General features: G+C 38.5%; 2 long non-coding RNA genes across 2 annotated transcripts in view; one reads left to right on the top strand and one right to left on the bottom strand.

The window, feature by feature from the left end:
• LOC141503004 (uncharacterized) overlaps positions 1-12,140 on the top strand; it is a 71,847-nt gene that overhangs the window by 52,211 nt on the left and 7,496 nt on the right. The gene's annotated exons all lie outside the window — the stretch shown is intronic.
• Positions 3,987-11,573, bottom strand: LOC141497713 (uncharacterized). The gene is made up of 3 exons (XR_012471415.1): positions 11,440-11,573; positions 11,138-11,258; positions 3,987-4,159 (listed from the first exon to the last, which is right to left on the bottom strand). It is a non-coding gene; the product is annotated as an uncharacterized LOC141497713 (long non-coding RNA).

Here is a 12,140-nt window from a genome sequence, read left to right as displayed (position 1 = left end):
TCATTCTATCTGAGTCATAGAAAATTCTGGGTGTCTGTCACTTCTAGTTCAGTATATTCTTTCTAATAGAGTTAAAATTCTTGAGAGTTATTAGATTCTTTCTCCCAAGTGGGATTAAAGCCAGTTACATCCCATTAGATAGCAGTCTCATGGATAGATCATGAATGTCTATCATTTCTGGCTAGGTATATTCTCTCTGTTAGAGTTACAGTTCTCAAGATTTATAAGAATCTTTTTCCCCATGCTGGGATATAGCCAGTTTCAACTTACTGGATAGCATTTTTTTTCCTTTTACTGACTTTTTTTTTAACCTTTTCATGTGTCTCTTTTTTTTTTTAGGTTTTTGCAAGGCAATAGGGTTAAGTGGCTTGCCCAAGGCCACATGGCTAGGTAATTATTAAGTGTCTGAGACCAGATTTGAACCCAGGTACTCCTGACTCCAGGGCCGGTGCTTTATCCACTGCGCCACCTAGCCATCCCTCATGTGTCTCTTGAACCTCCTGTTTGATGTCCAAATTTTCTATTTAGCTCTGATCTTTTCATCAGGAATTTTTGGAATTCTTCCATTTCGTTAAATGTCCATCTTTTTCCCTGGAAGAAAAGGCTCAGCTTTGCGGGAAAGTAGATTCTTGGCTGCATTCCAAGCTCCCTTGCTCTTCAAAATATCTTGTTCCAGGCCCTTCAGTCCCTTAATGTTGATGCAGCCAGGTCCTGCGTCATCCTTACTGTGTCTCCTTGATATTTAAATTGTCTCTTTCTGGCTGCCTGCAAGATTTTCTCTTTTATCTGATACTTCTGGAATTTGGCCACAACATTCCTTGGTGTTTTCATTTTAGGATCTTTTTCTGGAGGGGATCGATGTATTCTTTCAATAATTACTTTCTCCTCCGATTCCATGATATCAAGGCAATTTTCCATCACTAGATCCTGTAATATTAAGTCCAGGCTTTTTTTTCTCTTCAATGTTTTCAGGAAGTCCTATAATTCTCAGGTTGCCCCTCCTCAATCTATTCTCAAGGTCAGTGGTTTTGTTGATGAGGTATTTTACATTTTCTTCTATTTTTTCTATTTCTCAATTTTGTTTAACTGACTCTTGCTGTCTCATGGAGTCATTAGTTTCTGCAGACTCCTTTCTTTTTTGGGGGGAGGAGTTTTCTTCATTAACCTTTTGCAATTCCTTTTCCAATTGGTCAATTCTACTTTTGAAAGAGCTTTCCATTTGACCAATTGAGGTGGGGTTTTTTTAGCCTTTTTGCCAGGCAATGGGGTTAAGTGGCTTGCCCAAGGCCACACAGCTAGGTAATTATTAAGTGTCTGAGGCTGGATGTGAACTGAGGTACTCCTGACTCCAGGGCCAGTGCTCTATTCAATGCGCCACCTAGCTGCCCCAAATTGAGGTTTTGAGAGAATTATTCTCATTTTGTATTTGTCCAGTTGAGGATCTGAGAGATTTATTCTCATTTTGTATTTGTCCAATTGAGGATCTGAGAGATTTATTCTCATTTTGTATTTTTCCAATTGTATTTTCTAAGGATCTGTTTTCTTGTTGCAAGGTATTAATTGTCTCTCCTAAATTTTCCAGTTGATTTTTAAGCTCCTTCCTTATTTCTTCAAGGAAGACTTTCTGTGTTGAAGACCAGATCGTATTCTCCTCAGAGGTTCTAGGTCTTTCTGAGTTAGGGTCTTTCTCTTCCAAGAATTTTTCTATGGATCCACCTTTCTGCTGACTCTTCTTCATTTTGCTAAGACCTTGAGTTGGAGAGGGGCTGGTTCACAGGTGCTTGTGATCACTAAAGGCTTTACTCACTGAATGAATTTCTCTGTCTGGCCAGTAGGAGGTGCTGGTTGCTTTCTCTGGAGTGTCTGTGACCTTGATTGAGGCCTTCTCCCTTTGCTTGAAGGGAGGAGTTGGAGTTATTGAATTGTTTTGCCTTCAATCAATGGTGCTCTTTACCCTGGCTTGACATCATTTCTCTCTCCATTGTCAGCTGGGTTGGTTCTTCTGCTCACACACCTGGGCCTGAGGCAGAAGTAGTCTGCAAATGTTTGTTCTGGGAAGAGGCCTCAGCTGTAATAGAGGCATGGACTCTAATTTCCTCAGACCAAAGGAGCCCAGAGATGATGTCCGCAGCTCTCCTGTACCGGAACTCTAACCCCAGCCCTGTCGGCAAGCTCTAGAGTGACAGCACCAACACCAGTGCCTCTGTTCCCTTGTTGACTCAAGCCCCTGCCATATAGCCCCACTGCTGATCCAGCAGGTCTGGTTCTCCGGCCCTCAGACTCCAGACTCCAATTCAGCTGCTAATCTGGCTGATCCAGGGCTGATCCTCCCTCTGAGCCCAGAATCACCTGCCTGAATTCATCCAATGCTGCTGCTGGAGACAAATCCTGACATAGATGTTCTTTCTCCTGCCTTTTCTTTCTCGGTTTTGTGGGTCAGATTTCTGTTAAGAGGTTTATTTCATATGATAGATGGAGAAAGATCAGGAGATTTTAGAACTGTGCCTGTCTTCTCTCCACTATCTTAGTCAGAAGTCTCCTGAGTACTCTTTAAATAGACATTCTGGAACCCATGGCCTTGCCTTTCAGGCATATGGTTCAATAAGAGTAGTTATAGTTACAACACATTATAGATAAGCAAAATGTTAAAAAAAAAAAGCAGATTAGTAGTAAAAATATCATTCGCCAATGGTATCTGATGTCCAGAATGAAAGAGGAAGCTCTATAAAATGTTTAAAGATGATTAAAAACAAAAGTCCTGCAGGATAGCAAATATGGATGGCTTGTGATATACATCACTCAGGTGATAAGAGCAGAAACCTAGTGGATCAGGGTCATTCAGTTCTTCAGACTTAGTTCAGTCCATGATTTCTTTTCTAATACTGAATTATTTTATTTCTAAGTTTTCTTCCAACTCTAAATGCAAAGTCTGATGATCTTTGAGAATCTGGATTTCCTCTTTGAGTCTCTCATTTTCCACATATGTAAAAGATGCATACTTGTGTTTATACTGCAAAACACACTCCTCTGACAGGCATAATTCACCCTCTGTGCTAAATGTTTACAAATACTTTCTCATTTGATCCTTGAAACAACCTTGGGGAGAAGATGATTTCACTGTATATGCTGTATATACTTAGAAAACTGAGATAAGTGCTTTGCCTGGCATCTCATGGTCAATAAGTGTTTGAAGCTACATTTGAATTCAGTTCTTTCTGACTGAGTCTAGCATTCAATCCTCTGTACCTCCTTCCCTCCATTAAACATATTCCCTAGTACAGCTCATGGTTTTTTGCTATCTGTCTCCTTACCTCCCAGGAGACCTTAATTTCACATTAATTTGTGTTTCAGTCAGAAGATCCCACTGACCACTTGCTCTTGATATTTCTATTACTAGTCTACCATGACAGAGAAAGATGTTAGAGTCACAGAGGAGGAAGAAGCATCAGAGCAATAGGGTGATTCTGTTTCCTATTTTGGTCAAAAGAAGGAACATTAGTCCCTTAAATGCTAAGAAGGCGGCAACACAGTATGAATTTAAGGTTTAAGCAATAGCTATGACAAGATAGGATCCTGGGGCACCACAGGGAATGGACGACACTGGCTTTGCTATATCCTATATGTCCTTTAGGGACAGCTGGGTGACTCAGTGGATGGAGCACTGGACTTGGGATCAGGAAGACCCCACTTCATGAGTTCAAAACTGACATTGACACTTACTGACCTGAGGAAGTCATTTAATCTTGTTTGCCTCAATTCCTGTAAATGAGCTGGAAAAGGAAATGGCAAACCACTCATATATATCTCTCTATCAGGAAAACCCTAAAATTGGGTCAAAAAAAGGATGCAATAACTGAACTATACATCCTTTCAGTCTAAAAGGAATCCCAGAGCATTAGAACTGGAAGAGACCCTAGACATCACCTATTCCAACTCCTTTATTCTATGAATAAAAAAACAGAACTTCAATGATGAGAAGGGATTGAAGTTCATTTGATCATCGAAGGTCATTGAAAAAATCATTGTCCATCCTGGGGTTAGAACTCCTATCTGCTCGCTCTCATGATGTCCATTGTTCTTCTTTCTACTCCAACAGATCTTCTCAAACCAGATTCCTTATCTTAAAACACGCTGCACTAACAGCCCAGACAAACCTTACCTGTAGTGAGAAGATATCAGAGATGATTCAATTTTAGGTGTGTTAATTGCAGGCATTACAAAAGTGTTAAATTATGAAAAATGCAAGTGACAAAAGGAACAACTAGATGTAACAAATCTACCTTCAAGGTGTGAGTTCTTATAGCAAATTCCTCAATTGCTCAAAAAATGAACAATGTGTGGGCAGGAACAGAAAGCTATTACACAGGGTGATGGATTTTGCCTTTGTGAGTTCTGTCACATTGAGGGTTTACATTTCTACTAATAACTCTAGAGGGTCTTTGGACCAAATCTCCAGTAACAACTCTCTGGTTCTAGACCCAGACTCCCAGAAGCTCAACAATATTCATTTTAAAAACAATAACAATTTTGTGGGCCTGACAGTGTTGATGTCTGAAAACAACATATGGCCCCAAATTAAAATGAAAGATATACTGGGAAAGACTGACAATAAAGAGGAAGTTCAAAGCAATATGTATAATTCAGAATGGCAGAAATATTGTTAGATTAGCAGTTAGAACTGGATTCACATCCTGATCCTAATAATTTTACTAGCTGTGTGACCTCAGGGGACCTGAGGAAACTGAGTCTCAGTTTGCTCCTTTGTAAAATGGGCATACTAAAACTCATGACAATCTGCCTCACCAGGATGTTATGAGAAAAGTGTTATGGGAACAGTGTTTTAGAATTGAAAAAAGGTATATAAATGAAATTGTTAGAGAATTATATTTAGCATTGCCTTAACAATTCAAAAATGGAGATTCCCAGCTTCCCTTATGAACCTCAAAGAGGACTTTGGTCATCATGTCCTCCCACAATCTCCCTTTATAAATAAAACTGTTCATAGTTTATCTTCTTAATTCTGCTGACAATGGAGCCCTAATGCCAAAGTTTCCTATGAGCATGACAGAAGAGTTTGAAGGCTCTGAGGTGAAAAATATTAGCGAGTTTAGGAGCCAGAGAGGGGAGGGAAAGGACAGGAGTTCATTGCATCCAGCCGTAGAGAATATAATTCACTGTCACCACACCAAAATGACTTGACTGTTCAGAGCAATTTTTCACCTAGGCTGAGAAATGCCATTTTTAAAATATCCTCCTAACTGGCATATTTGTGTACATATTGCCTGATTAAATTTTACATATTCATGTAATTTGTCTGCAAAAGCAAATTAATCTGTAATAGGTTTTCCCCCCTGTTTTATCAAAAGTTCAGCCTTGTTGCATGTTAAATAAAGTTCTTTTCCATATCCATAAGTGGTACCCGTGCTGTGAAGCATTTCAGACTGGTGGTCATGGCAACCAGGGCAGTGGGGGAAAAACATTGAGATTTGGGGGGAGATTTTTTTGCGAGTGTTTTTTTTTCCTTGTGGAAATTTAAGCACAATTCCCCTCAGCAAAATCGGTTTGCCATATGGTGAACTGTGTGTGGTGATTTTCTAAGCTTGCAAATAGAGCTCTGCAAAACACAATCAACTGCTAAGCCAGTGCACTCTGAGCAATCGGGAGTTCGCTATTCCCAGAGGGGTCTGATGCCAACACTTTACAAGCAACAAACAAACAAACAAGTCTCAGTGTTCCACTTTAAGACAGAAGTAAGATTTATAGAATGAGAGGGAGGGTCACTGATTTTTTTTCTAAAAAGAAAAAAAAGAACATTTGGTTTGCCACTTGTTCAACAGAGCTCATGCCCACAAGTTCATCATCCCTCTAGGCTCCCCTATGGCTCAGTTCCCTCCCTATTTCTAACTGCATCCAGGATAAGCCTGACAATGTGTCCCCAGATTCTTCAAATAGATTCATAAATTGATTTAGGAAGAAAGGGCTCTGTCAGAACTAACAGGACCTCAGCAAAATCTCCAAGGAGGAAAGGTTAGACTTCAAAGCTTCTTCTCCAGCTTTTTCTCCAAGCATCAATGGCCATATCTCAGTTTCTATCTTTTGTCTAATGGTCCCTCTCTGCTCCTCCTGCTCTCCTCCTATCTTATTTCTGCCAGCTCTGAAAACCTCTACTCAGAACCTCCATTTCACACTGAATTACAAATAACCAGTAGAAAACTCTAAGAATAATAGGCTGGCATAATAAATAGAGAGCTAGCTTCAGAAAAGGGAAGACCTAGGTTCAAGATCTGCTTTTGATATATAATTGGTGAGTGATCCTGGACAAGTTACTCTACCTCTGAGTAGTCTGGGTAAATCAGTAAAAAATATTAGTTACAGAGAAGATGTTAAATTGGTAGTTTCCTTGTCTGAGAGTTTCCAACATCAATGAAAATCACAGTTCCAGTGCCTATCCAATGTTATGCCAAACACATCGACTTAATTGCTGGTCATGTTTTGTAGAACTCTACTAGCAAGCTCAGAAAAAATCAGCACATACAGTTACCATCTGGCTCAACTGATTTTGTGAGGGAACTCTTAGACTTGAATTTCCACAGATACACGCAGATACAGATGATGGAGAATTTTCTCTTCAGATTCCTACCTCGGTCTTCATACTTTCTCCTTTCAATGTCTATGTATCTTAGACCCTTACTCTTTACTCTTTCCCTCCTTCTAATCAAGACTTGATCTTAGATCCTTCCTTCTCATTGAGGTGGAAATGACTGATATCTCAAGGGATGCTACCTAAAACGAGCATCCAAAGATTGACAAAGCTCTCAGAATGTAGTTTCAAAAGGTATAAATAGGAGATGGGATGAAGCATAGACCTTCCAATGACATTGTATAGCTAGTGAGTACCATTCCCTTTCAATATTATGCTGTATTCAACCGGACAGGTCTGAATTAGTTCTATTTGATTCCATATAGATATATATGTTCCTAGCTTCTCTTAGAATGATTGCTAAGTCACCAGCCTAAGCAAAGAGCTATCAGTATTTCCCTGAGTCTGTATGGTCACAGAACATTCATAAAAAGCTAGCCTCAAGCACCCCACCTGTAAGCGGTTACTGAGTGTTTCCCAGCTGACCACTGATAGTTCATAAGACAGCTGTTCAGTGATCTCTTAAAGGCATAGGATCACTGCTGCCTTTCCCCTCCTGGGCACTATATCATTCACACAATTTCTGTAGAAGAGCACAGCAGGTCTGAAAACATAAAACTCCATGCTGGAGTCTGGAGCCAAATCCATGAAGGAGTGTGTGTGTGTGTGTGTGTGTGTGTGTGTGTGTGTGTGTGTGGCTCTTCTTTCATTTACTGTTGTATTTAGTGGATTAAAGAGAAAAATAATAAAAGAGAAGGTAGCTAGTAAGATGTTTGAGGGGGGGAAAGCAAGATGAGAGGCAGAAGAAGTAAAAATAATGAGGGATAAGGAAAGAAATAGTTGGAGAATAGATCTTTCATGTTATATATTTTATTAAGTGATGTGATTCAAAGGAAAAAGGTCATCAGTGGGGTGCCACACTCAACATAATTGAGACCCAAAGTCTTAGAAATCTGTCAGGTGAAGGGTGGATGTATACTGGGGTATCCTAGAGTCCCTTTCAAGAGCATTTACAGCTCCAAAATCAGCAACATTACAAATTAGAACTCTATTTGCCAAATTCTTGATTGTCCAGACTTAAGAAAATGATGGAGAAAATATTAAAAGTGCAGACTAAATTTAAATGATCAGTTTATACATTTTTGTGATTCTGATCATCTCATTATGAGAATGTTCTATTGTTTAGTGGTTTTTAGTCACACCTGAATCTTCATGACCCCTTTGGGGGTTTTCCTTGCAAAAATACTGGTTTGTCTTTTCCTTGTCATTTTCCAGGTCATTTTATAAATGAGGAAACTCAGGCATACAGGGTTGGTGAAGAGACTCGCCCAGGGTTCTATGGTTAGTGTCTGAGATCAGACTCATCCTGACTCTGGGTATGGTATTTTATCCATTGTGTCCACTATTTCCTATTCTCTATCAACCTTGTTCTAGACCAGAAGCTGGGCTTATATTCATCAATAACTTTTCAGTCCTGCCCCATCTCTGCTTTGCTTAACCTAATCATAACAATATTTTGCATTTATGGCACATACATGATTAAATATGATTTTATTTAGCATATCTTTGCTTCATTAGATCTTTACATTCCCTTGAGGTATGGAAGTAAAATATTGTAATTTCTCTTGTACTATTCCAGAAGCTGAAAAGGATAAGATAGGGTTTTTCCACAAATAAGCATTATAAGACCACTTCTTTTCCTATTATGTTACAATGCCTACCAAGCCATAGCTCTTCCCTGGGCATGTGAACAAACTCCATCACTATCTCCTCTCCAAATTAAAACAAAACAAAACAAAACAAACATTCTCAATCTCCAAATAATCACAAATTGTTCAGTTAAAAAAAATACAGTAGCCATAACAACCTCTCCTCCCACACATTTATAGCCTCAGCTTGTTCCCAGCACATCATCAGTGATGAACATTCCATCTCTTGTGAGTGCTTGCTGGGACTCCCAGGAGCGACTTATCTCTATCTTTTCCAAGGGTGCTTAAAGGTGGAATTGCTGACTGTCTTCCACCTCAGGCTCTGTCTTTATCAGCATTGGACCAGACATCAGAAGACAAGAATTCAAACTGCTGCTCAAAATTCCCATATGTCATTTCATTTGATCCTCACAACAGTCCTGTGAAGTAGCTAATGATCCTGGAACATGTTCACTTTATGAGATCATCCCTCCACCATCCCCCCAGCCTATCTCCATCACTGCCACTTTTCTATCCCAGCCCACAATTTTCTTCATTTGTCCAACAGACTCCCCTCCTCAAATTGGCAAAATGAGTTTATTTTGCATTTCTTCTGTAAATCTTGTTTCCCCAATAGAATGTAAATTATTTGAGGTCAGGGACTGTTTCATTTTTGCCACTCTGTCCCCAATAATTAGCACAGTAAATGATTAATGAATGCTTGTTGATGGATTGGTTTGAATGATTGCTGTAAAGATTAAATGAGCTGATATGTGTGAAAACAATTTGTAAAGAGCAATACATAAATTCATAATGTTATTTTGATTAATCTTGTACTGAGCCAATTACTCTCTGGGTGCTTATAAAAAGTCATTCATTATATCATAGATATAGAACTCAAAGGGTTAATCTTATAGATAAGGAACTGAGGCACAGAGAGATCAACTGACTTGCCCAAAACCAGAGCTATATTAAGTTCTTCCTGACTCCAAGTAAGGGTTTTCTCCACTATATCACCAAATTGCTCATCATCAAAAGACTAACAATACTATAATATTACCTATATGTTATGTAATATTTATATTATTATAACAATAATAATAATACAACATTCTGAAGACAGATTGTTTACATCATAATTAGATATCCTGAAAGACATTTCTAGGTTTCTATTTCTGGTACTATCTGATATGCCTTTCAAAATGTCCTGTTGATATATTTTTGCCTTCACTAGATCATAGTTCTTCATTTTCCTTTATTCTTTCTATTTTTAATGTCTTCTTTTCCCCAATTCCTCTTTCTTTGCCTCTTCTGTCTAAAAAGGATCATATTTGGCATATTAATATATGATGTTTGTCAATATAGAGACTTCTTAGAAATAAAAGGTGTATATGGCTACATAGAAATATGCTGAAAAATCAATGAATATTCCTTTCTCATCCCTCCCAATTCAATTTTGGAGATATAGCACTAAAACTCAAGAATTTCAATACATTTTCAGGATGGAGAATTCTTAAACAGATGGATAATTCTGATTTGTCTTTAACATGAATTCTGATCTTCTATCACTCTTCTCCCTATATTCAGTTACACAATTCTGCTTTCTGCCACCTCCCTAATCCCACCTCCTCTTCTACTCTCCATAGAATGATCTGTTATGCTGATGGGACAAAGATATAGAAGCCCTAGAATGTCACTGGTAGGTCTTATTTCATATACCTCCAAATAACTATAATCAGTCAAGGAATCAATAAATATCACAGATGGGGTTGAATCTTGGGAATCTCAAGGACAGAGTGTTTGAATTTTCCCAACTTACTACCTCAGTCATATAGAGATCATATGGAGGCATAGTACTAAAATGCAAGAATATCAATACATTACATAATAGGTCCTGTGCTAAATAATGGGGATATTAAGACAAAAGATGAAATAATTACTGCTTTGAGGAACTTATATTCTATCAAGTGAAATAATATACAAGTATAGAAGTATAATGGGATAAACAAAATAAACACAAGATAGCTACTCAGGCAGATAGGTGGTACAGTGGATGGAGTACAGGACCTGGAGTTCAAAATTGACTTCAGACACTTATTAGCTGTGTGATCCTGGGCAAGTCACTTAAACCTGTTTCCTTATCTATAAAATAAGCTGGAGAAGGAATGGCAAACTACTCCACTTTCTTTGTCAAGAAACCCCAAAGCAGGTCTCAAAGAAGGGGACATAACTGAAAATGACCAAGGAACAATAACAACAAAAAGCTAAATACTATACAGTTAAGAAAAGAATGGCATTACCTACAGGAAAGATTAGGTAGAAGGTAATATTGAGCAGAAACTTGAAGGAAATAAAAGTTTTGTTGGGGTTTTTTTTGAAGGACCAGTAAGAAGGGAGTATTCCAGGCATAGGGGATAGCTAGTAAAAAAGGAATGAAGAAGTGTGGCCAGGTGGCGCAGTGTATAGAGCACTGGCCCTGGAGTCAGGAGTACCTGAATTCAAATTAGACCTCAGACACTTAATACTTACCTAGCCCTGTGGCCTTGGACAAGCCACTTAACCCCATTGCCTTGAAAAATCTAAAAAAGAAAAAAAAAAGGGATGAAGACTGGAGATGGAAGATAAGAATTTTTTTGTGTAGGTTGTGTAAGGAAGAGGAAAGGCCAGTTTGTCTGAACCATAAATTAATAGAAGAGGAAATATATAATGAAACTGGAAAGATAAGACAGGATCTGTCTACGAAAGACTTTAAAAGCCACAAAGGAAGAGTTTACTTATAAGCTTAGATGCAATAGGGATCCTAGATTACCCTTGATTCCTCATGCTTTCTTCCACTTGTATATCCAATCAGCTGACAATCCATGCACTTTGGACCTCTGCAGCATCATTCACATTCCTTTCCACTACTAACCCAGCCTCAGATCCAATATCTAGTAAAATGGGGAACAAAGATACACACATTGCTCCCTAGACCACCTTCCTAGGATCTGTTAACCTAAAAGAAATATGTACTGAAATACCCAAGTGAAATCAGGAATTCTTTCACATGGAAATGTGTTTAGCCACACCCTTCCCAAATACCCTGAGATTCCCTTCCAATTACAACCAGACCTTCTAAAAAGCTCCATAATAATGCTTAGTCTCCAAGTGGTTCATCATTTCCTCTTCCTTAAACGTCTCAGAACAACTCTGTGCTGACAGCACTTGGTAAGAGACATTGACTTGCAACTGAGCTCTGTTGTGCCTCTTGTGGGCACTACTAATAAGTGAGGTCACATTTGAATTTAGGTTTTCCTGATTCCAGACCAATATTCTAACCTTTATGACACCAATTCCCTCTGACTGAGGTAGTAGGTTGGGAAATTTCAAACATTCTGTCCTTGAGATTCCCAAGATTCATCTCAATCTGTGAATATTCAGCAGCAGCACCTCTTCTCTCCCCAACTTTATTTAATTGAGCCTTAATCTTCTCAAATATTTTCAGCAATTCCCTATATTCTACAGAATTATGCCTAAAGTAAAGTGGTAAAGACTTACTCCAATTTGTCTTTCTAGACTATAATGCATTAAACCCTCAAGACACTCAATATTTCCCCCAATCTGACCAGAATTCACTTCATGTCTTTAATAAGTAGTATTCCTATACCTATGTAGAAGGTTTTCCTCCTTCTTTCTTGTGAAAGTCCTTTAGTCTCTACAAGGACAATTGAATAAGAAGTATTTTCTGATCAACCAATTAAAAGGGCTTCCCTGAAAACAACATACATGTGCAAAGATATTTTAGCAGCCTTTTCTGTGGTACCAAAATATTA

This window comes from Macrotis lagotis, chromosome X (assembly GCF_037893015.1).
Source record: "Macrotis lagotis isolate mMagLag1 chromosome X, bilby.v1.9.chrom.fasta, whole genome shotgun sequence".
NCBI classification, from domain to species: domain Eukaryota; kingdom Metazoa; phylum Chordata; class Mammalia; order Peramelemorphia; family Peramelidae; genus Macrotis; species Macrotis lagotis.
This window is presented reverse-complemented; position numbering and strand designations above follow the sequence as displayed.